The sequence below is a fragment of the Lissotriton helveticus genome, chromosome 11, assembly GCF_964261635.1.
Source record: "Lissotriton helveticus chromosome 11, aLisHel1.1, whole genome shotgun sequence".
In the NCBI taxonomy this organism is placed as follows: domain Eukaryota; kingdom Metazoa; phylum Chordata; class Amphibia; order Caudata; family Salamandridae; genus Lissotriton; species Lissotriton helveticus.
Window position 1 is genome coordinate 928,324,376 of NC_136072.1, and position 22,733 is coordinate 928,347,108.

The following is a 22,733-nucleotide window of genomic DNA, read 5'->3' on the forward strand; positions in this document are numbered from 1 at the left end:
CAGACAGTAGTGAATGTTTTTATGTTGTTACTAACAGATTTTATTTTTAGATAGGTAAAGAAATACATTTTCGTATTACCTTGTGAAGGGAGGGTCATCACCGGAGTTGTGCTAACGTCATAGAGCCCCGCGCTGGGATAGGTTGAAACAAACAAGTTACTTACCTTCGGTAACACTTTTTCTGGTGGATACAGTATCTGCCTGTGGATTCCTCACCTTATGAATATCCCCTGCGCCAGCATTCCGCGGAAATGTTTTCCTTGCTCTCCGCGCCGACGAGGTCCTCACAGCAACATGCCTCCGCTCACGGCTACGCATGACGTCACCGGAGCCATAAGAAGACCACGTCAGCGTGATGACATCAGTTCCACCCATTTTTTTCTTACCACCGAGGCAAAACTGGCGGACCGATCATAGAGACAATGTATAAATAGTACACAGAATTCACACAATTACACTCAGTGTAAATTGAAATAAGAAAGCTTACATTTCAAATAAGCACACAATGGACAAATAGAGGCAATCAAGTCTTGAGTGCACAAAATACATCAAATAACAAATACCTCATCTTTTAAGATATAAAAGGGTGGACAACGGGGAGGTGGGTGGGTCAGTGAGGAATCCACAGGCAGATACTGTATCCACCAGAAAAAGCGTTACCGAAGGTAAGTAACTTGTTCTTCTGATGGATACATCTGCCTGTGGATTCCTCACCTTATGAATACAATCCCACAGCAGTAAAACCCTCGGAGGAGGGTGTCCACCCGTCTATACCAAAAAGTCCTGTAAAACAGAGCGTGCAAAATGGCCGTTCCTCCTCACCTAGGAATCCAAGCAGTAATGCTTTGCGAACATGTGGAGGGAGGCCCAAGTTGCGGCTTTACAGATGTCCAATACAGGAACACCCCTGGACAAGGCAGAAGTAGCTGATTTAGCCCTAGTGGAATGAGCTCTGATGCCTACAGGAGGCTCCTTACCAGCCAGGGAGTAGCATATCTTGATGCATCAGATGATCCATCTCAATAAAGTACGCTTGTGCACTGCCTTGCCCTTCATACGACTAGCCTATCCAACAAAGAGAGGATCATCTTAACGAAAGTCCTTCGTTCTGTCCACATAAAAGCTAATCGCCCTCTTTGGATCCAAACGATGAAGCCTCTCCTCCTTCTTGGAAGGGTGAGGGGGAGGATGGAAAGTAGGGAGGGTAATGGACTGTCCTAGTTGGAAGGGAGTTACCACCTTAGGCAGAAAAGCAGCCCTGGTCCCGAGTACCATCCTTTCAGCATGTATGGTCAGAAAAGGAGGCTTTGAACTCAAAGCCTGGAGCTCACTCACCCTCCTAGCCGAGGTGATAGCCACTAGAAAAACCGTTTTGAAAGTCAGTAGACTCAAAGGACAACTATGCATAGGTTCAAATGTGGAACCTATTACACGGAGCCATGAATGTGGATACTGGGGGTTGTTGGGGCGTAGAGTTGGGGGATCGGGTATTGTGCTATACTGTCATGTGCTGGGGGTAGGGGGGTGGGGAAGTTCCGTACTGTCTTGCTAAAGTATTCGGACTGCCTTCTGAAATTGAAGATAGAAATGTGTGACAGGCCCGCTTCTATAGCACAGGCACAGGTGTGTGTTGTTAGTGTACAGTTGGGGGGGAGGGAGAGTTGGGGATTGAAAAGTCAGAAACCAAAGCGGGTTAACAAGTATACGGAAACTGGGAAACAAGCAGACAATTTCGTGTGTCGTGCCGATATACCTGATTTATTGTGAGAGTGACTTCTGATGAGACTTGCGAATTGCCGCCCGACCCCTGGGTTGCGGGCTGAAGGGCCGTGTGATAAATGTAACTTCGGCAAATGTTTTCCTGCAGGGGGAGTCCCTGGGCTCCTCAATGTGCTGTACCGTTTTGTGTTTCTGCAATAAAATAAAAAAATATTTAAAAAAAATAAATAAAATGTGGAACCTATTAAAAAAGTTAACACCAGATTCAAATCCCACTGGGGCATAATGAAAGAAGTGGGCGGAAACACGTTAGTGAGCCCCTTTATTTTTTTTATTTTTTTAAATAATTTTTATTGCAGTTACGCACATACAGTTCGACACATGTAGTAGTTGCTTCATAAAATCGTGCTGATATCCAATATGCTTCGTCAAACAGTACACAGCCGTCATGCCCACAACCCGGGGGTCGGGCGGCGATGGTGTCTCAGCTCTGCCCCGCCCGACGTTCCAAAAGGAGGAGTGGTTAGTGTCCGGAATGTTGTGCATAACTACTTTTGAGTCCTACCAAATTACGCGCCAATCCCCAACTCCCATCCCCTGCTCTAAAACCTAAAACTCCCTTCCCTATCCCGTCCCTCGCACCACCCCCCGTCTAAGGCCCTGTTGCAGTCATTATTGGATTGCTGGCGCCAGCCTCCCTGCATACCTGTCGCTCCTCGGTCCTCAGCCTGCTTCTTCCGCCTCATCCGCCCCGGGGGTCCCCTCCTCCTCCTCCGCCTCGCTGTCCCTGAGCGCCTGCACCATTACCTCCCATGATGTCGCGGCGTCAGCTGCTGTCTGGCTAGGGGTCCTGCGCGCGAGCTGGTACCTATGCGTGCTGTCAGCCGTAGCCCATTTGAGAAATTCCTGCCGCCACCTCCGCGGAGTCGGTCCCACCGTCGACTTCCAGTTCCTAGTGATCTCCCTCTTAGCCACCATCAGGCCCATGTCGATAAACTTACTCGTAAGTTTGTTTTTAGGGGTATGAGGAAACCAGTGCAAAAGACATTCCGCCGGACCATATACTATGGATCTGTCAGTCACCGCATTCAGCACCTCCCCGACTTCATGCCAATAATTCCGCAGGGCTGGGCACGCCCACAACATGTGCACCAACTCTGCCCCCTCTGCCGGGCATCGGGGACAGGCCGCCGTCTCGTCGCCAAAATACCGCCTAATCCTACCCGGGGTCATGTATGCCCTATGCAATACATAGTAGTGAATCAACTGAAACCTGGCGTTTCTCGTGCTGTTGCGAGCCCGACGGACGAGCTGTGCCCACGTCGTGTCAGGTACGTCCCTTCCCAGATCCGCCTCCCACTTGGCTTTTAGGGATGTGAGAGGGGGGATATTCTCTCTAATCATTCGGCCATAGAGGCACGTCACCGCCTTGATCGTGCCCGCCGCCATCATGGTGTACTGGCACACCGCTGCCGTCCCAGGTTCCTCAAGTCCCGCACCCCAGTGGGCCAGCATCGCCCTGGTTACTGCCGCATGAAGCAGAAATCCCCCTCTCGGGATGCCGAAGCGTTCCGATAGTTCCTGGAACGGGAGCATCGCGCCGTTCTCAAAGAGGTCTCCAACCATAAGTATACCAGCTTCCTCCCACTCCAGTAGGCGCGACCAGTCGCCGCCATGTGGTAAGGCCGTTATCATGCCAAGGGGGATCTCAGGCGCATACGGGCGCTGGATACCCGCCCTCTTGTGGGCCCGGTTCCAACATTGACGGTACGTGCGCTGCTCCAGCGACAGATCCCTATTGTCCAACCGCTGCCGGAGGACTATATACGCCAGGACGTGTCTGGGCGTCCCCCGCAGGCCGGCATCTTCCGGGCCTCGAAACACCCTCGCTACCTCCTGCGTGAAAGCCTGTAGTTGGGCTGCCAGGTAATAAAGCTCAAAGTCTGGCACCGCCAGACCCCCCTCATCTTTCGGGCGAGAAAGCGTGGCCAGCGCTACTCTGCACCGTCCCGCACCCCAAATGAACGTAGTGATTTGGGATTTAAATAATCTAAAGAAGGAGCTAGGTAGCCAAATCGGGAGCGTCCGAAAATAGTACAATAATCTCGGTAGGGCAACCATCTTCAATAGGGAGATCCGGCCCGCTACCGACAGTGGCAACGTGGCCCAGAAGGCCATGCAGCCCTTCAATCCGCGTACGCAGCGCCCCAGGTTGCCCTCCAGCAAGTCCTCCTGCCTATGGTAAATATGGACCCCCAGGTATTTAATACAGGTAGGGTTCCAGGCCACCTCCGACCGGTGAAGCGGCTGGGCAGCGCCCTCCAGCAGTGGGAACAAACTCGTCTTGGGCCAGTTGACCCGCAGGCCCGACATCTCCCCGAAGCTCTCCAGTAGGGCCTCCGCTCTCCGCAAGTCCTCAACACCGTCGCAAAGAAACAGTAGTAAATCATCGGCATATAGCGAGATGAATTGTTGCCCGTCTCGGGCCCGCACTCCATGGATGTGCCGTCCCGTACGGGCCGCAGCCGCCAGCGGCTCAATAGCCAGCGCAAATAGAAGTGGCGAGAGGGAACAACCCTGTCGAGTGCCTCGCTCCACCGGGTAGCGTAAGGACACCGTCGGTCCCACCCTCACCCTTGCTATCGCCCCCGCATATAGGACCTTCGTCCAATGAATGTAGCCAGCTCCCAGGCCAAGGCGCTCCATGACAGCATAGAGGTAGTCCCACTCGAGGCTGTCGAAGGCCTTTTCAATGTCAACCAAGAGCACCAGTTCCGCCCCTGTCCCGCCGTCTAGCCCGTTCATAATACGGACAAGCCTTCTGATGTTAATTGTGGTGTTGCGCTGTGGTATAAAACCGTTCTGGTCGTCGTGCACAAGCCCCGCCATGTGAGGTAGGAGCCTCGCCGCTAGTATGGAGCTGAGGATCTTATAGTCCGTGGTGAGCATAGAAAGCGGTCGATAGGACGCTGGGTCGCTACCCTCCCTGCCGGGCTTCAGTAGCGGGACCACCAACGCCTCCCTCATCGACTGCGGCAGTCGGCCCGTCGCCTTGGCCTCCTTGTAGACGGTCAGGAGTCGTGGCGCCAGTGCGTCCAGATATTTGCAGTAGAATTCTATGGGGAGCCCGTCTATTCCCGGTGATTTGTTCCTTGCCATGCGCCGCACCGCTGATCGTATCTCCCCCACCGCAATGTCCGACCCTAAGTCTGTCGCTTGCTCATCTCCCAGCCGGTGTAGGGGTAGGTCAGCCAGGAAGGGTTCTACCAGCCCCATCCTGTCCCCCGGGGCACTCTTATACAGGCCCTCGTAATATTCCCGGAAGCCGTCGACTATGCCCAGTTGAGTGTGTTGTAGCACGCCCGCCGCATCCCTCAGTTGAAGCACGGGAGCGCAGCGTCTCGTGGGGTTCGAGAGCCATGCCAGGAGGGTGCCCGCCTTATCGCCCTCGACATGGGAGCGCAGCACATACCGCTTGTAGTCAAAGGCCCGAAGCCTCTCCACTTCAACCGCTACCGCCTCCCTAGCCGCGCAAAGTATCTCTTGGAGTTCTGGGTGTCCAGGCCGCCCCCTTTCCGCCTCCCTCAGCTTTTCATCCGCCTTAGCCAAGTCGCTCAACAACACTTTCCGCACCCCTACATAATCCTTGATACAGATACCCCTCACCACTACCTTAAAGGCGTCCCATTCCGACGCCCTAGAGGTCGCCGTCCCTTCATTTTCCGTAAAATAGAGGGCCACACCCTCCGCCAGGGCCCCCCCGAAGAGGGGATCCTCCAGGGTTTCAGGACGTAGGTTCCAGAGCGGAACCCTGGGCCTCTCCGCTATCCACGCCAGTCGAACTAGGAGTGGATTATGGTCCGATATCGTCCTCGACAGGTACTCCGATCCAGTGACGCTTGGCAGCACCTCCCGGGAGCAGAGTATCGTGTCCAATCGGACATGCAGATCATGCAGGCCAGAGAAAAAGGAATAATCCCTGTCGGTTGGGTGCTGCCCTCTCCAGACATCCATTAGTCCCCAGCTCTCCTGCCATTCCCTCCTACCCCTCGACAGCCTGTGAACAGGAGAGTCACGCAGAGGGGGGTGGGACCTATCCAGCAAAGGGTCGGCAATGGAATTAAAGTCGCCCCCCAGCAGGACCGGGCCCGCCAGGGAGTGGGCCAGCGTCCCTGAGAGCTTCGCGAGGAAAGCCAGCTGGTCCGTGTTCGGGGCATAAACACTAGCTAACACTATATCTCTACCTTCCAGCTTCCCCTCCGCTACCACATATCTCCCGTCCTGATCAACCCATTGACGCGTGAGCTGGAAAGGTGTGCCTGCTCTAACCCAAATGAGCACTCCCCGCGCATAGGCCGAGTAGCTCGTGTAATAAACCTGTCCCCGCCATCGCCTTTGCAGCGCCGCCCCCTCTTGTCGTGTAAGATGCGTCTCCTGCAGCATCGCAATGTGTACCCCCCTGCGCACTAAGAAGGCGTGTACTTTGTGTCTGCGCTGCATAGTATGTAGGCCTCGGACATTCCAAGTAATACAGGTCAACCCATGCACATTAGCCATTGTCCCAGCAATCCGGTCGAAACTCTTCCTCCAGCTCCAGCCCTTCGACGGTGGTGGTGCCCCCCCTGAACAGAACAAAACTTCCCAACAGCCCTTCCCATGGTACACCCAGGGTCAACAATTCCGAAAAAGATAAACAATCCCCAACTGTGGAGCCCCCCCCCTCCCCCAGAACAGGCCCCAATACCGAGATATCAGTCCCCATCCAAACTCCCACACCTGATGACCCAGGTCTCAACTACACAGCCGTAGCTGTGGGTGCCTTAAGGGCCTACGGAGCGCGGCTTCGTCCAAAGGGGGGCCGCGCCGCCCAGCTCCCCGCCTCCTCCCCAATTCCCAAGAACCATTCAGCCCTGAGCCCCTTGGTGTGCCCCGACCCCCGCAATGCGCATAGGCAATGGTTCCCCTCGCAGCCCTTCAAACATTACCCACATAGCAGTGCCAGCAGTTCATATGTTCAGGATCTCGTCCGCCGTCTGCGGCGTCACCAGCGGTCCCTCCGCGCGGTGAGTCCCCGAAAGATCCGACTCCGAGCCAGAGGCCGATACAAGAGTGTCCGAGTCCATGGCCCCTCTAGACCCGGGTCCCTCCGCTCGTCCGAGCTTCTCCACTTCCAGCAGCGCGGCCTGCCGTTCCGCCTCAGTTTGGGATGTTGTCGGACCCAACTTCCCCCGCCCTCGATTCCATAGCCTCCTCGATTTCCTCAGCCGTTTGGGCGACCGCTCCCGCTCCTTCTCCCGCTCCTCTCTCACCTTGGCGCCGTCAGTCCCGGCCTTGTATGATTCCCACCAGTCCCAGGCTTCCGCCGACGTAGCAAAGAACATCGCCTTGTCGTCTACCACCACTCTGAGCCTGGTCGGGAAAAGCAAGGAGTAGGCCAATCCTTCATTGCGCAGCTCCTTCTTGATCGTGAGGAAGGAGGCCCGTTGTTTCTGCGTCTCAAATGTGAAGTCCGGAAAAAGCGTGACTCTACTGTTCGCAATCTGGTAAGGGCCATCCCCTCGAGCTTTCCGCAGGAGCAAATCTCTGTCCTTGTGGTGCAGCACCTTGGCTATGATCGGTCTGGGTGGGAGCCCAGGCTTGGGAGGTCCCGAGGGGACTCTATGGGCGCGCTCCAGGGTGAAGAACGGCGAGAGCCCTTCCGGGGCCACCACTGTTTTCAGCCAGTCCTCCATGTAGGCCACCATGTCCCCCGTCCCCTCCGCCTCTGGTACGCCTACGATCCGCACATTACCGCGTCGGCTTCTATTTTCTGCATCCTCCGCCCGCCTCTCGAGGGTGCGTATACGGTCCAGGGCCTCGGTCAGCTTACTCTCCATCGCCTTGTGTGCCGGCGCCAGATCGTCGAGCACCACCTCCGCCTCCTTGACCCTGTCCTTCAGCTAGTCGTGGTCCGCTCGGAGCAAGCCCAGCCCCGTCGCCACCTGCGCTATATCGTCATGTAGCGCGTTTCTAGTGGCCGTTATGGCGTCTAATATTTTATCTTGCAATCGTTGCAGGTCAGTTTGTTCAGCGGGGCCCCCTTCTGCTGCATCCGATTTCGCCACTTCCACCACCTTGGCTCCTGGCTTCCCCATATCAGCCGGCCTCTTCGCCCACGCCGTACTTGGCTGTCGCCTGTCCCCGGGCTACCACCACGTGGCTAGATGCTGCGTGCAATGGGGCCCTACCGCATCCACACTGCGCCCCAGAGGCAGCTTCCGCCGCAGTGCACGACCCTGTGTATCGCGGAGGAAAGGTCACTCCGCTCCTGAGCGGCTTGGTGGGCTGGTCATTCCACCGGAAGGCCGGCTCCGCTAAAGGCCCTTCTCCGGCCCACAGGCTCCGCCGCTATGCCCCCCTGTGCTCCTCGGGTCACTGTTGCTGGGGCGAGGGGGGGGCCCAACCCATACAGCGCCGTGCTCCGTCTCTCGTGAGCCCCCTCTCCGGCCGTCCCCGCTCACCTGCCGGCTCTCGTGGCGCTCAGGGCTGGGATGAAGATCCGGGTCCCTCCTCCTCAGCAAAGGAGTCTGGCCGCAAGCGTCGCCCGTGGCGGCTCCCCCGGGCAGTCCTCCTCAGCCGCTCCCGCAATTGCCGCTCACCGCGGCCGGGGTTCAAGGACCGTCTCTCGCCGCGTGGGGTCCGCCGTCGGCGGCGACCGCGCCTCCTCTATGTGCGCCGGCAGTGCGCTCCGCTGCCCAGCCCACCGCTCTTCAGGGCTCCGCCGCGGCAGCCATCTTGCGCGGCGCCTTCCTCCCCTCCGCTCCAGCGGCCGCAGCAGTCGGCTGTCGCACACGGCGCTGAGACGTCGCCGGCCGCTCAAACCTCGGCAAGTTGGTCACCGCCGGTCACTCTACCGGCGCCGGGGCACACACGGACTCGTCGGCCCTCCTTTCAGGATTCTCGTGGGGAAGACGCACGGAGCCCCGAGCTCACGCCGCCATCTCCCTCGGCGCTCAAGCCACGCCCCCTAGTGAGCCCCTTTATAAACCTTAAGACCATTGGGGACTTAAAAAGAAAAGGCTGATCGGGCAAACAAAGAAAAGCCAACAAAGCCGACAAATACCCTTTAACAGTGGCCACAGCACAACCCTGCTGAGCCAAATAGAGTGAAAAACAAAGAACATCAGAAAGATGCGCTTTAAGAGGATCAATAGATTTCTCTCCACACCATCTAACAAATTTCCACCACCTTTAGGAGTAGATAGACTTGGTGGAGTATCGCCTGGCCGATAAAATAACATCCATCACGTTAGGTGGGAGAGAAAAAGAATTCAGGTCGCCCCGTTCAATCTCCAGGCATGAAGGTGCAGGCTCTGGAGGTGGGGTGTAGAACCTGTCCCTCCATCTGAGAGAGGAGGTCTGCCCTGAAAGGGAAATGGAGCGGAGGGTGCGAAGAGAGGTGAAGTAGGTCTGTGTACCACACCCTTCTTGGCCAATCCGGGGCGATCAATATAACTTGGGTCCGATCTTGGCGAATCTTCCCGAACCCTAGGAATCAATGGTACAGGAGGAAACGTGTTAAGGAGTTGCGAGCTCCAACTCAAATGGAAAGTGTCCCCCAATGCTCCCTGCCTCGGAAACTGGAGACTGCAGAATGACAGGCAGTGCGCATTCTCGAGAGTGGCAAACAGGTCCACCCGAGGAGTTCCCCACGTCTGGAAGATGTGTCGAACTACCTTCGGATGAAGTCTCCACTCGTGGTCGGCGAAGAGCTGTCGACTGAGACTGTCCGCACACACATTCAGCCATCAAGCAAATCTGATGGTCCTGAGCCCAGGACAGAGATGCAACGCCTCTCTGCAAAGACGGTATGACCCTACTCCTCCCTGCTTGTTTACATACCACATCGAGGCAGTGTTGTCCATCAGGACTTGAACTGACTGACCGCGAAGGGAAGGCAAGGGAGAAAGGCCTTGAGCGCCAAACGAATCACCCGCAATTCTAGAAGGTTGATGTGAAGCAACCTTCCTCTGGAGACCAAAGACCCTTGATCTCCAGATCCCCCAGATGAGCACTCTACCCCAGGGTAGAGGCATCCATTATCACTGTGGCCAACAATGGAGGAAGATGGAAGGGCTTCCATTGAGACAGATTAACTTCCACGCTCCACCAAGACAGATCCGCTGCAGCTTCTCTGGAGATCCTTGCAGACTCCCTGAGATCTCCATTGTGCTGATACCACTGCCTGCGGAGACACCACTGGAGTGCCCTCATATGCCAGCGTGCATGGTTGACCAACAGGACGCAGGAAGAGAACAGGGGGAGCAAGCAAAGGGCCTTCAGAACTGGAACAACTGCTCCATTGAAAAACAGAGGAATCATTTCCTGAATGTTGAGAATCCTTTGCGGAGGCGGATAAGCTTGACACACCGGGGTATCCAGTACTGCCCCTATGGACAGGTTGCGCTTTGAGGGCACCAGGTGAGACTTAGGTACATTTATCGAAAAACCCAATTTGTACAACAGCTGGGTTGTAACCTGCAGATGATGACACACCATCTCTTGCGACTCTGCTTCCAGAAGTCAATCGTTCAGGTAGGGGAAAACAGGGATCCCCGACCTCATGAGATGGGCAGCCACCACTGCCATCACCTTGAGGAAGACTTGAGGTACAGTAGTAAGACCAAACGGAAGAACCGCAAACTGGTAGTGTTGCTACCCAACCGTAAAACAGAGATACTTTCTGTGCAACTTCAGGATTCGGATGTGGAAATACGCATCCTGCAAGTCGATGGACACCATCCAGTCCTCTTGTTGCAGCGCCTGAAGAACCTGCGCCAGGGTGACCATCTTGAACCTCTCCTGCTTGAGAAACAGATTCAAGATTCTGAGGTCCAGGATAGCACGTAACCTCCCATCCTTCTTGGGGATCAGGAAATACCGGGAGTAGGAACCCTGACCCCTTTCCTGCTCCAGATCCACCTCTATCGCATCTTTCTATAATAGGGTAAGAACCTCCTTCTGAAGGAGAAGCAAAAGATCCTCCGTGCAAAACCCTGACAAGGAGGGTAAGGAGGAGGGAATTCCCTGAAGGGAAGGGCGTACCCATTTTCTACAAGATCTAAAACCCAAAGGTCCGATGTGATTAATTTCCAATCTTGCAGAAAATGGGTAAGCCTGCCTCCTACAGGACCCACATGATCCAGGATGGCGGATCTAGGGCTGCTTTCCTGCATTACCAGGAGGGGTTGGGGAGGTAGCGGAAGAGGGATGACGTTCAGCTCCACGAAGGTGTTCCTTTACCCCTGTAGCTTTTATACAAGGGGTTTTGCTGCTGTTGCTGCTGCTGTGGCTGCCTGGACCAATGAAAGGAGGACTTCCCAAAGCCACGGTATCTTTTATATCCATAGTCTCTTGATTGAGTCTGCAGACCCAAAGACCTTGCCGTTGCTTTAATGTCCTTAAATTTCTGCAGGGCCGAGTCCGCCTTGTCACTAAAAAGCTTGGAACCATCAAATGGCAAATCAACAAAAACAGCTTGCACGTCAGGTGAGAACCCTGAAGAGTTCAGTCATGCATGCCTCCTTGTCACAATAGACGAGCCCATGACTCTGGCAACAGAATTTGCTGCATCCAGGCCAGACTGGTTAACCTGGCAAGCAGCTGCTTGAGCATCCACCAACCCATCACTCAGGTTTTCCTTATCCTCCTCAGATAACTTAGGGAGAAACTGTTTCGCAGAGTCCATCAAAGCATGAATGTACCTGCCCAAGAGACAAGTGGCGTCGGTAGACTTTAAAGCCATACTGGCGGCTGAAGAAAAGACCTTTTTCGCAGACTGCTCAAACTTCTTAGAGTCCCTATCTGCTGGGGCCTGCGAAAATGCTCCTGATTACTGCTTCGAGCATGAAGCCTGCACAACCAGACTTTCAGGAGAGGGATGAGAAGAAAGAAACACTGGATCTCCAGGAGCAGGTCTATATCTACTTGAAACTGACCTTGAGACTGCAGGAGCCGAAAGTATAGGCTCAGTAAGAGCATCATGAAATGGCAAGAGTGGCTCAACCACAGAAGAAGGAGAATAAAGCACTTCAGTAAGAAGATTAGGATTATACTCCGCCACAGGAAGCTGCAGTTCCAAAAGTTCTGCAGCCTTCCTAATAACTGTGTGATATGGAGCAACAACCTTAGAGGCAGAAGCTTTCTGAGTAACAAAGTCCCACTCTGGAGAAGTGTCAAGCCCACTTTCTTCACACAAGTCTCCAAAAACATCCTCTGTGCCATACACCTCTCCTTCCTCCCTCTCTTCATCCTGGTACTGCTCCTCTTCCAATAACCTCTGTGCCTCTCTCCTCAAACGCATCTTCGGCTGCAGTGTCGGTGGCGCCAGACGCGGCGTCGACGGCTCCGGAAGTGGCGTCTAAGGTGGATCCAATATCGGCGTGGTTCGAATCCGAGAAGCTTAATGGGATGGAGCCGGAGACTGCCCATACGGCGTCGACATCCTTGGAGCCGGAAAAGACCAGGACGACGTCGCTGGCATGAACGGCATAAAGGGGGCCCGAGGATACTGGTGAGTCACACCCAAATTAAATGCCAAAGGACCCATGGGACCCAAAGGTGCTCCAGAGGGGTACAAGGCCCTGGTGAAAACACCATACATTGCATTTAAAAAAATGCGAGGGATCAGAACCCGGCATTGGAAACTGTGGGTAAGAAGCTGGTCCTGGATCTGAACGAGGTACCTGTGAGAATCTCGGCATCGGTGCCTGCTCTGGAGTCCCCTTATAGGAAGGAGAATGAGCCGGAGTCACCTGAGGAGACACTGAAGGTGTACGAGAAACAAAGTCCTTTTCTCGACATCGAGAAGCAGGAGGCGGCTACCTCGACACCACCGACTTCAAAGATCGGCGTCAAGAAGTATGACTCCTCTTCTTCTTGTGTTTCTTCTTGGAGTTGCGTGACGTAGAAGAACTAGATTTTGACCTTTTTCGACTCAAATTTTCTTTTCTAGCTTCAGCCATATAAAGCTTTGCTTCACGCTCCTTCAACGCCTTCGGATTCATCTTCCTGCACAAACAGCATCCCTCGACGTCATGGTCTGAAGACAAACACCAAAGGCAATCTTCATGCGGGTCAGTAATCGACATATGTTTAGCACATTCTCTGAAAGGTTTAACCCCGACTTCCTCGGAGCAGACATTGCTACAAAGAAAGGAAGAGATACAATCAAAAATACAAAGTATCCAAACGAAGTATGGAGAGTCCCAGAAAAACCCGTTAACGTCGACAGCGCGGAATAAAGAGAACTGACCTCATCACGCCGATGTGATCTTCTTATTGATCCGGTGACGTTATGCGGACCCGCTTGCAAAGCCATGACGCTGCGACGACCTTGTGGGCATGGAGAGCTAGGAAAAATTCATATAGGTGAGGAATCCACAGGCAGATGTATCCAACAGAAAGCAGGCGTGAGACAGAAGCAGATTGTAAAGGAGGGGTCAGTAGTGAGGAGCACTATTGACGTCACAAAAGGCCACACTGGCATTGGTCAGACCAGGAGCGCAAGCCTGAATCTGATTGGTTAATAGAAGCTGCATCAGGATTGGCTGAAAAGGAATTGTATGTTGGATTCTGATTTGACTGCTGGTGTGAGTTGCACTGATAGCAGAGTTCAAGGGTTTGCGGAATATTCTTTTATATATTGTTCACCCAGAATGTATGTGAAAAATTTCATTAATAAAGCAAATTGAGAATTTCTTTAAGAAAGATAAGCCTTTGTTGACTAGAGAGGGAATTCCTATTCCGCCACCATACATGCCTGCTTCCTTTATGATGATGTAAAGAGGATTTCATACTTGTGTACGGTTGGAGAATTGGAAAGAATATGCAAAAGGTGAGGGAGTGCTAGCTTTTCCAGAACATGGTACATTTAATGGAAGAATTGTTCAGAATTTGAGGATGAGAATGAAGGATTTTGAACCAAGACCTAGGTTAACTCAGTATGAGGCTTTGGAACGAGAGAAATGCAGAGGTGGTAAGACATATATAGGATTTTTCCCCAGATATTTGCGTGTGTCACGCGAAGGTCAGATGAAGCAGTGGAGAAGAGCTATGGTATCAGAAGGTCTATACCCAGTGTTAATGGCTGGGAAACAGTCAGGAAGCAAGTGTAAGGAGAAAGCAAAACACATGAATGTGACAGGATATGGTGTATCGGATGACGAATTATTGGAGGAAATTTTAAATAAAAATCCTCCACCGTATCAAGAAGGACCTAGTTGAGTTACCCCAAGTGCACCGGTAATGGGAACATCCTTAATTTCTCAACTTATACATGGTACGTCTGTTAATAGGGTGCTTCAAGATAATGGGAGAAAAGCCTTAAGTAAAACTAGGGAGGATGTAGTACAGAAAATAAGTCAATTGAATTTAAATCCTGATTCTTTGACAGTACCAGTGACTTTAGGTTCTGTTATCCCGTTATATTGAGATAAAATGAGTTGCCCGAAACCTCAAGAAGTAACAACTCCTTTGAGTAATCCCGGAAAAGCGGTAATATCTGATGATCAGGCCAGTGAGTGCAATTCAGTCATTTCATTAATGGACCTTCTAATAAGGGAACCTTTAACTGAAACTCCGAAAAGAGTTACACCCGGAAAACTAAAAGAAAAAGGGTCTATGGTGCCTTTAGGAACTAGAGGCTCAACAGCAGTCACTCCAGAAGATTTAGAAAGATGGCCACTAGGGAATAGAAAAACGAAGCTCAACACCAAAGATTTTAGATACTTACAGATTGAAAGTAGTTGGAAGAGATGATAGCTGAAAATGTGGGAATCGAAACGTTGAACCTTTACAATGATGAAGAGTTGTTGTTTATATGTAGGAGTATAACCAGAAATGTAAAATTGTTTTATGAGAGATTGACAGAACTTGCTTCAGAGATTGGAGTAGGTATAGGGAGTTCAGAATTATTACAGAAACCATATCGCGTGAAGTTTACTGACAAGGATTTGGAGAATATAAATGTGTCTGGTAAAAGATTACAGATAAAAAGAGTTAATGAACATTTTGCAGAAGTGGGGAGACATTGACAAGTGGAGGACTAGGTGGACAAGTAAGAAGGAGGAAGCACAAGCAAAGGGAGCATCATCGGCATTCTTGATAAAGGAATCAGAAAAAGCAGAGAGATTGTGTCCCATGAGAGAGGTTCTTGGAGGTGGATATCTTCATGTTCCATGGAGCAGAAAGGATATTTTGTCATTTACAAACTAATGCCCTAGGTTGAGAGAGAAACCCGTTGAATGGTACAAGCAGGTTGAAAGATTTGTGAAAGTTTTGAAGGTTCTGTTGAAGGATCTTGATGGTTTATTTGATATTGTGGTACCTACTGACTTATGGACAGAGTCTAAGTTCACAGTTGATTGGCCAAGTGAGGAATATGCATGAGACTCGAAAACAGGAGAACCCTCAGAGGAGGTGATGAAGAAATATAACCAAGTAATTTTCTGAAAGGGAAAATCCCTCCTAAAGAAACAGATTGGGTAAAGATAGATAGAACAATTCAAGAGCCAAATGAGTCTGTACATGCATATTATGAGCGATTATTGCAAGTGTTTAAGCAGTATTATGGTTTTGAGAACATTGGTGATAAGGATATGTGACATTTTGTGTATCGGTTTGTGTATGGTCTGAAACCAGAGATTAGTCATATGAGTCAGCAGCACATGTTGTGCTGGCAGAGTAAAACGATTGACGAAATCTTGAAGTATGCCAAGTATTGCGGAGATGATATTGAGGCAAGGCGTAGAAAGCTAAAAGAGAAAATGATGTGGGCACAACTGAAATTGGCAGAACAGCAGGAGAATAAATGTAATACAGAGACTGATAATCAGGTGAAAGAGCTCAATCAGCGATGAATAGTGGTAAAGTAAGAGGACGAATGAATAGAGAGGAAGCGAAGAAGAAGTTTCCTTGTCATGTTTGTGGAAAGCTTGGACATTGGAAGAACGAGTGTAAGAACGTTCAGAATAATAATGGGAAAATCAAAATTTAAATCCACAGATGCAGAATGAAGTGGTTATGAATCAGCCTCAGCAGGTAGTTACTCCACAGTATCAGGTGCCACCAGCTACTATGCCAAACTTTGTGAACGCTCAAAAATAGAGTGCAGACGCCAGATTTCAAGGAGAAAGTGGTAAGATAAATTTTGTGGTTACACAATACTTTTTATAGAACGATGATGACAGGATGGACTACGTGCAATGACGGTGCCTGAGGGGGGAGGAAGAGGAGTGCGTGCTTGGCGCAACCTTGCCGGTAGATCAGTCAGATCCATTTATTTATGAGAACATGGAAGGTAGTGATATCACTTTTCTATTGGATACTGGTGCTACCCGGTCTACTGTGAGAACAGCAGACAACCCAAACCCTACCCCTCTCGGAAGAATCGATTCAAGTTGTAGGAGTGTCTAATCAACAGATTAGAACCCCGATCACAAAACCAATGGAAGTACATATTGGAAATTTTAAAGATATGCATCGGTTTGTAGTTTACGATTTCGGTCCAGTAAATCTGTTGGAAAGAGATCTATTGTGCAAAATGAATTGCACGATCTACTGTACACCAGATGGCGTCGCTTTCCAAACCCCTGATGAAGATGTTATATACAAAATGATGCTTGCTAAGCAAGGTACTGAAGTAGATGAGATGTTTTCATTGATAACTGAAAAATAATTACCAAAAGAACTGAGAACCACAGTGAATCCAGAAGTGTGGGATTTTACAGGAAAAGATATTGGGCTGATGTCAAATATAGATCCAATAAAAATAACAGTGAAAGAAGGTGCAGTTTATCCAAACATACAACAGTACAAAATTAGTCCGGAAGTGAAAGCAGGAGTTGCTCCAGAAATTGACCGAATGATTAAACAAGGCATTTTAAAGGAAATAATTGCTTGTAATTCACAAATAATGAGACTTAAAAAGCCTAGCGGAAAATACGGGATAGTGCAGGATTTGAGAAAGATCAACACAATTGTAGTGCCTTGTTGTCCAGTAGTGCCAACTCCAGCAGTGAGCCTTTATCAGATACCCTGGAATGCAGGCTGGTTTACAGTAATTGATTTATGCCAAGCCTTTTTCTCTATTCCTTTGCACCCAGACAGCTAGTATTTATTCGCCTTTAGGTTCGAAGACCGTGTCTTAGCATGGTGGAGAGTTCCACGAGGGTATACAAAGAGCCCCTCAATTTTATATTAAATCCTGAAAAAGTGTTTAGAAACATTGGTTATGCCCAGAGATTCAGTCCTGGTTCAATACATTGATGACCTACTGGTGGTATCAAAATCATGAGAAGATTGTGTCACTGACACAATTACATTACTGAACCATTTGGCCGAAGGAGGACACAAAGTGTCTCCAGAAAAAATGCAGTTTTGTCAACAAGAAGTGAAATATTTAGGCCACAAAATAGAAAGAGGAGTTAGAAAAGTGACCCCAGAGAGAATAAAGATAATCAGGCAAATGCAACTTCCTCAGACTCAAAAAGAGATGAGAATGTTTCTTAGAGTAGGGGGTATTGTAGGCAGTGGATAGTTGGTTTTTCCCTGCTGGCAAAACCATTGATTCAATTGACCCGAAAAAGTGCAAAAGATCCGATTATCTGGAATGATGAGTGCGTGGAAGCGTTTGTGAAATTACGAAATTGTCTGTGCAAGGCCCCTGCCTTAGGCATGCCTGATTATACGGAAGAATTTGCACTGTTCTGTTGTGAGAGAGAAGGTTGTGCACTTTCAGTTTTGACTCAAAGACATGGATTAAGTGGACGTCCAGTAGCATATTTCTCTGCTACCCTGGTTCCTGTGGCTTCAGCATTACCTGGCTGCTTAAAAGCAGTAGCTTCTACTTGTATGAGTCTGGAACAAAGTGAATCAATTGTGAAGGGGCATCTAGTCAAAGTTTACATCCCACATTCAGTAGAGATTCTTTTAACAAGAAGTCGAACACAGCACCTTACCCCTAGTTGGATGACTAAGTATGAAAGAGTGATTCTGGAAGCAGAAAATGTGACAGTAATAAGATGTACAATAATGATTCCTGCCAGACCCAAGTTGTGAAGAAGTGAAAGACGAAGTGGATCATGATTGTCTGGATGTGACTCAATTGTGTACCAAGCCCCACCAAGATATTAAGGAAACACCCTTGAAGGAATCAGATCATGAACTATTTGTAGATGGGTCGTGCATGAGAACTGAGAAGGGAGGACTCAGTGAAGCATACGCTGTATGTAAAATATCGGGGTCATTGAAGCATCCTGTTTACCGGGTGTCAAATCTTCACAAGTAGCCGAATTGGTGGCCTTAACAAAGGCATGCAAAATTGGGAAAAATTGGAGAATAACCATATTCACAGACAGTCAATATGGTTTCGGGGTTGTGCATGATTTTGACCAGCTCTGGATGCAGAGGGGATTTCTGACTTCTTCAGGATCTCCTATACGAAATGGCAAAAAATGTAAAGGAATTGTTGGAAGCAATACAATTGCCAAAAGAAATAGCAGTGGTCAAGGGTGCTGCTCACCAGTCAGGAAATGACTACGTGGCGGCAGGTAACAGATATGCTGACCAAATTGTTCAATATTGTGCAAGAAATAACATGGCACTTGACAGAAAAATGGACACAAATGAAATCAGTTAACAACTTATGTTTTTCTCATCTCTAGAAACATGGGATGAGGTTAGACAGTTACAGGATGAAGTTGAGACAAATGACAAGGAAATCTGGATAAAGTCAGGTTGTGAAAGAAGGACAGAAGATGATGTATGGGTATACAACGATGGCAGACCAGTCATGCCAGACTGCTTACTCTCTCAAATGGCAAGAATGTATCATAGGGATATACATATTGGTAGGGACGCAATGATTAGACTATTCAGACAGACTTGGTACAATCCAGAGTTCAGGGTAGTAGCAGAGAGCCTTTGCCAAAGATGTTTGATCTGTCAGCAGTTAAATCCAGGCAGAAAGACAGTGGTCAGTTGGGGAAAAATTTGAAAGGCAGAAGGTCCATTCACGAGACTGCAGCTTGACTTCATAGAGTTGCCTCCAAGCAATGGAATGAAGTACGTCCTTGTCATGGTGTGTTTGTTTTCACGATGAGTGAAGGCATATCCCACAAGAAGAACTGACCATCTAACAGTTGCTAAATTGCTGTTAAGAGAGTTAATTCCTCATTTCGGTTTCCCAGTCACTTTGGATTCAGATAGAGGACCTCATTTTAATAATGAAATGATTTGATTAATCTGTAAAGCATTCAATATTGAACAGAAACTGCACTGTACATACCGTCCAGAGGCTTCTGGAGTGGTTTAGCAACTAAATTGCACGATCAAGTCAAGATTAGGGAAGGTGTGTGCATTTACATCACTGAAATGGCTTGTGTTGATGGGACTCCGAAGTATTCCTGACAGAAAAACAGGATTGAGTCCACACGCGATACTCATGGGAAGGGCAATGAGACAACCATTTATTCCTGGACATAAATTGATGAACATAATTGATGATCTGGTATTAGACTATTACAAATAATTGGCTGACCTAGTGCGTTCTGTCTCGCACCAGGTTGGAGAAGACGCCGTTGCCAGGCAGCCAACACAGCCACATGATTTGAATACTGGAGACTGGGTGGTAGTGAAGAAACACGCCAGAAAGTTGTGCCTAGAACCCAGGTACGATGAACCACGTCAAGTCATACTGGTCACTACCACAGCAGTGAAGTGTGCAGGTTTACCCAATTGGATTCATGCGAGTCATACCAAAAGAGTTCCAGGCCCTACTGAAGAAGAACAGCAACTGAGTAAACCAGTTGAAACAGCTGAAGGTTGTGAAGTCGAAGAATCTAGAGTGATAGATTCTGAAGTGATAGACGAAGAACAACCGAGCACAAGTCAGGAGGGATGGATACCAGTGATTGACATACCTGAAGTTGTTATTCATACAAGAAGAAGAACCAGATTAGAGAGACAGGAAAGTAGAGAGGATCAGATAGGTGTAGAAGAACACGCTCAGGAAGAAGTGAACAAAGTTACTCGTGACCCTGAACAGGACCAGACAGGGAAAGAAGAATCTACTCAGGCAAAAGCAAACAGAACTATTCAAAGACCTGAGCAGGGACAGAAAGGAAAAGAAGAACACATTCCAGGCAGCAGAAGAGAAAATTGTAGTAAGACCTGAACAGGACCAGTTAGGAGAAGAACAAATTCGGGCAGAAGAAGAAGATCAATTTGAAATAAGACCCGAACAGGACCAGCTAGAGGAAGAAGAACAAGTTCAGGCAGATGAAATAACAATAATAAGACCTGAACAGGTAGAGAGTGATTCAAAACAAGAACAGATTGTGCCAGGACATACTGAAAATAGAAGAACTCTAGTACTAGATGGAGAGGGTGAAAGTGCAGTTCATGTTAAAAGGGTCAGAAAGGGTGATAACTGGCCAGGGGGAGTGAAAAGACTGAGATACTATCTGAGAAAAACAAATGAAAGACCAGAGCAAGTGAATGAGGTTACTAGTCAAACTCAGTCTAACAGTCAACTGTGAGAGCCACATGAAGAAGTCCAAGACTGAGAATTTTGAACAATAAATACAAGGCCCCTGAGTGGAACTGTGTGATATTAGAAGAATTTGAGAATTTAGATTTAAGTAAGCAATCAGAAGAAGTAAATGCTACACAGATTGATGAAAGAAAATTGAGACCACCTTAAAAACAAGAGCTTGAATTTCCAAGTGAATCAAGAAAGAGAGGAGAATATCTTCCCAGGTTAAAATGTTGAAAAATAGAGTCACTGAGTTACCGAACCAAAGTTTAACACGAAAATGTTGTAGAGCTTCCATATGTAGTATTTTATTAGTAATATCAGGATGGTTATTTCTAACAGTGGCAGTGCCTTATTTGATGATAACAAGTAAAAAGAATGATACAGTTACTAATGAAAAGACAGCTACATTAAAAAGAGACAGAGTAGAATTAGAAGCAGCAGATGAGACAGATTTTCATCACACAGTACCAGATAATGACATGTCTTTAAATGTTTTTACAAAACTGTTATTCCAATACGTAGATACAATGGAGATTAGTGATGGTTATGTCTGTATGAAATTACCAGCATCAGAGGGAGTTACATATCACCATTTACCTTTAACATATGGTATATCATGGAGTGTTCTAGCAAGCCTGTTTTATGTCTCAGGAAAACTTCAGTATTATTATTCAAACTTAGATGTAGTATTTCCAGAGCTTCCTATTCGAAAGGATATGAATCCAGTACTTAGTAGTTAAGATGCACACTTTATGGGTGAATGTTTCTTAACAATGAAATCAATAGATATTGTGGAAGCACACAAGAATAATCTAACATGTGTACTACATGAAGAAGAGAAAGTGTTTTTGAATTTAGTTGAGGGAAGGAGACAGGATTTCCAAAAGAAAGCTACTGAACAGAAAACCCATGTACCACGATGGGCTGGGAAAAAGGGAATTTATGCAACTGGCAAGGCTCGTGGTACGATGTCCCTGGACTTTTTGAAGAAGGGGAAAACCTGCCTCCATAGGTTAAAGACAGATTAAAATAACGTATTTATTGGTTCCAGTGAATGTGAACAAAACGTTCTCATTTTGGGAGGTTGGGGGACTAAAAGGGGGAACTGATCCAGTATTTCCTGGAGTTTACTACGTGTGTGGGAATAATGTTTATTATAAGTTGCCTGTGGTAAGGAAGCTGCTACTTTGGGATAGTATTTCCAAAAATGTATCATGTAAAGAGAATCACTGGAAACAATGAAAACACTAAAGGACTAACACAAAGAAAGAGCTAGTTTTTTTTAGAAATAGTAGGAGATATATTTTGTGCATTGATACCTTCAGTGGGAGTCATTCTGAATTCACATAGAATTTGTAAATTGTCAACAGTAGTTGATAGTCTCTCAACTGATACTGCTGGGGGTTTCTTGATGATAAACACATAAATGGTTGCAATTAAGTCTATGGTCTTACAAAATCGACTTGCACTTGATATTTTATTAGCAAAAGAGGGTGGAGTCTGTAGAATGCTTAAAGTCCAACATTGTTGCATTTACATTCCTGACAAAAGTAAGGAAATTAGAGGTTATATTAAGAATATTACAAAGCTGCAAGAAGATTTGAAACCACTGGAGGTTGACAGAATATGGGAGAAACTAACAAAGAGTATCTCTTTAATAGGGAATGGGTTTTCTGACCTAGGGAAAAGTATTTTAGGTCAAATAATTCTTCCAATAGGTGGTATAACAATAATAGTCTTAGCCATAATGATTTGGTGCAAATGTTGCAGAAACAAAGGAAAAGGAAAAAATTATGAAGTGAATGGGAAAGGAAACAAACGAAAGAGGGAATACAAGGAGATACAAATGGAGGAAATGAAAGGAAGGATATATAAAAAGATGAAAGATTTAGAAAACAAAGATAAAATCAAGAAAGAGAAGGATGAGAATGATAAATGCTGAAAGTTGGCATCTGGTTGGATGGGTAATTTTTGTGATGGCACAAAATGCCATCAGAGAGGAGATTGAAGGAGCAAGGACTCGTAGAAAAGAGACGTGCTCGGAAGCAATCCACTCCTTTAACTAACTAACAAGTTATTAAAATTGTTTAGAGTAAAACTAATGCGCACCACATGAATACGCGGGTTAGTGAGCTTGCTTATGCCTTTACTAATATGACACGTAAAGCATGGTGTGATGATCTTGCCCCCTTGTTGGACCAATTAGAGCTCATATTTTTACGATACTGAAACTTTAGTGAGTGGTACATGAAGAACGAAAGGTATAATTGAGATAGCTTTAGTTACTTAGTTAGATCGGGAGGACACTGATGCTGTGAGTCGGGTGCTGTTCTGTTGGTAGAGGCGCTGTGAGATGCTGATGAATAACCAAATGCAGAACTTTCTATCCTATTTTAATTGGGTTAGATAAGACGTTCGTGGAAGAATCTTGAGGACA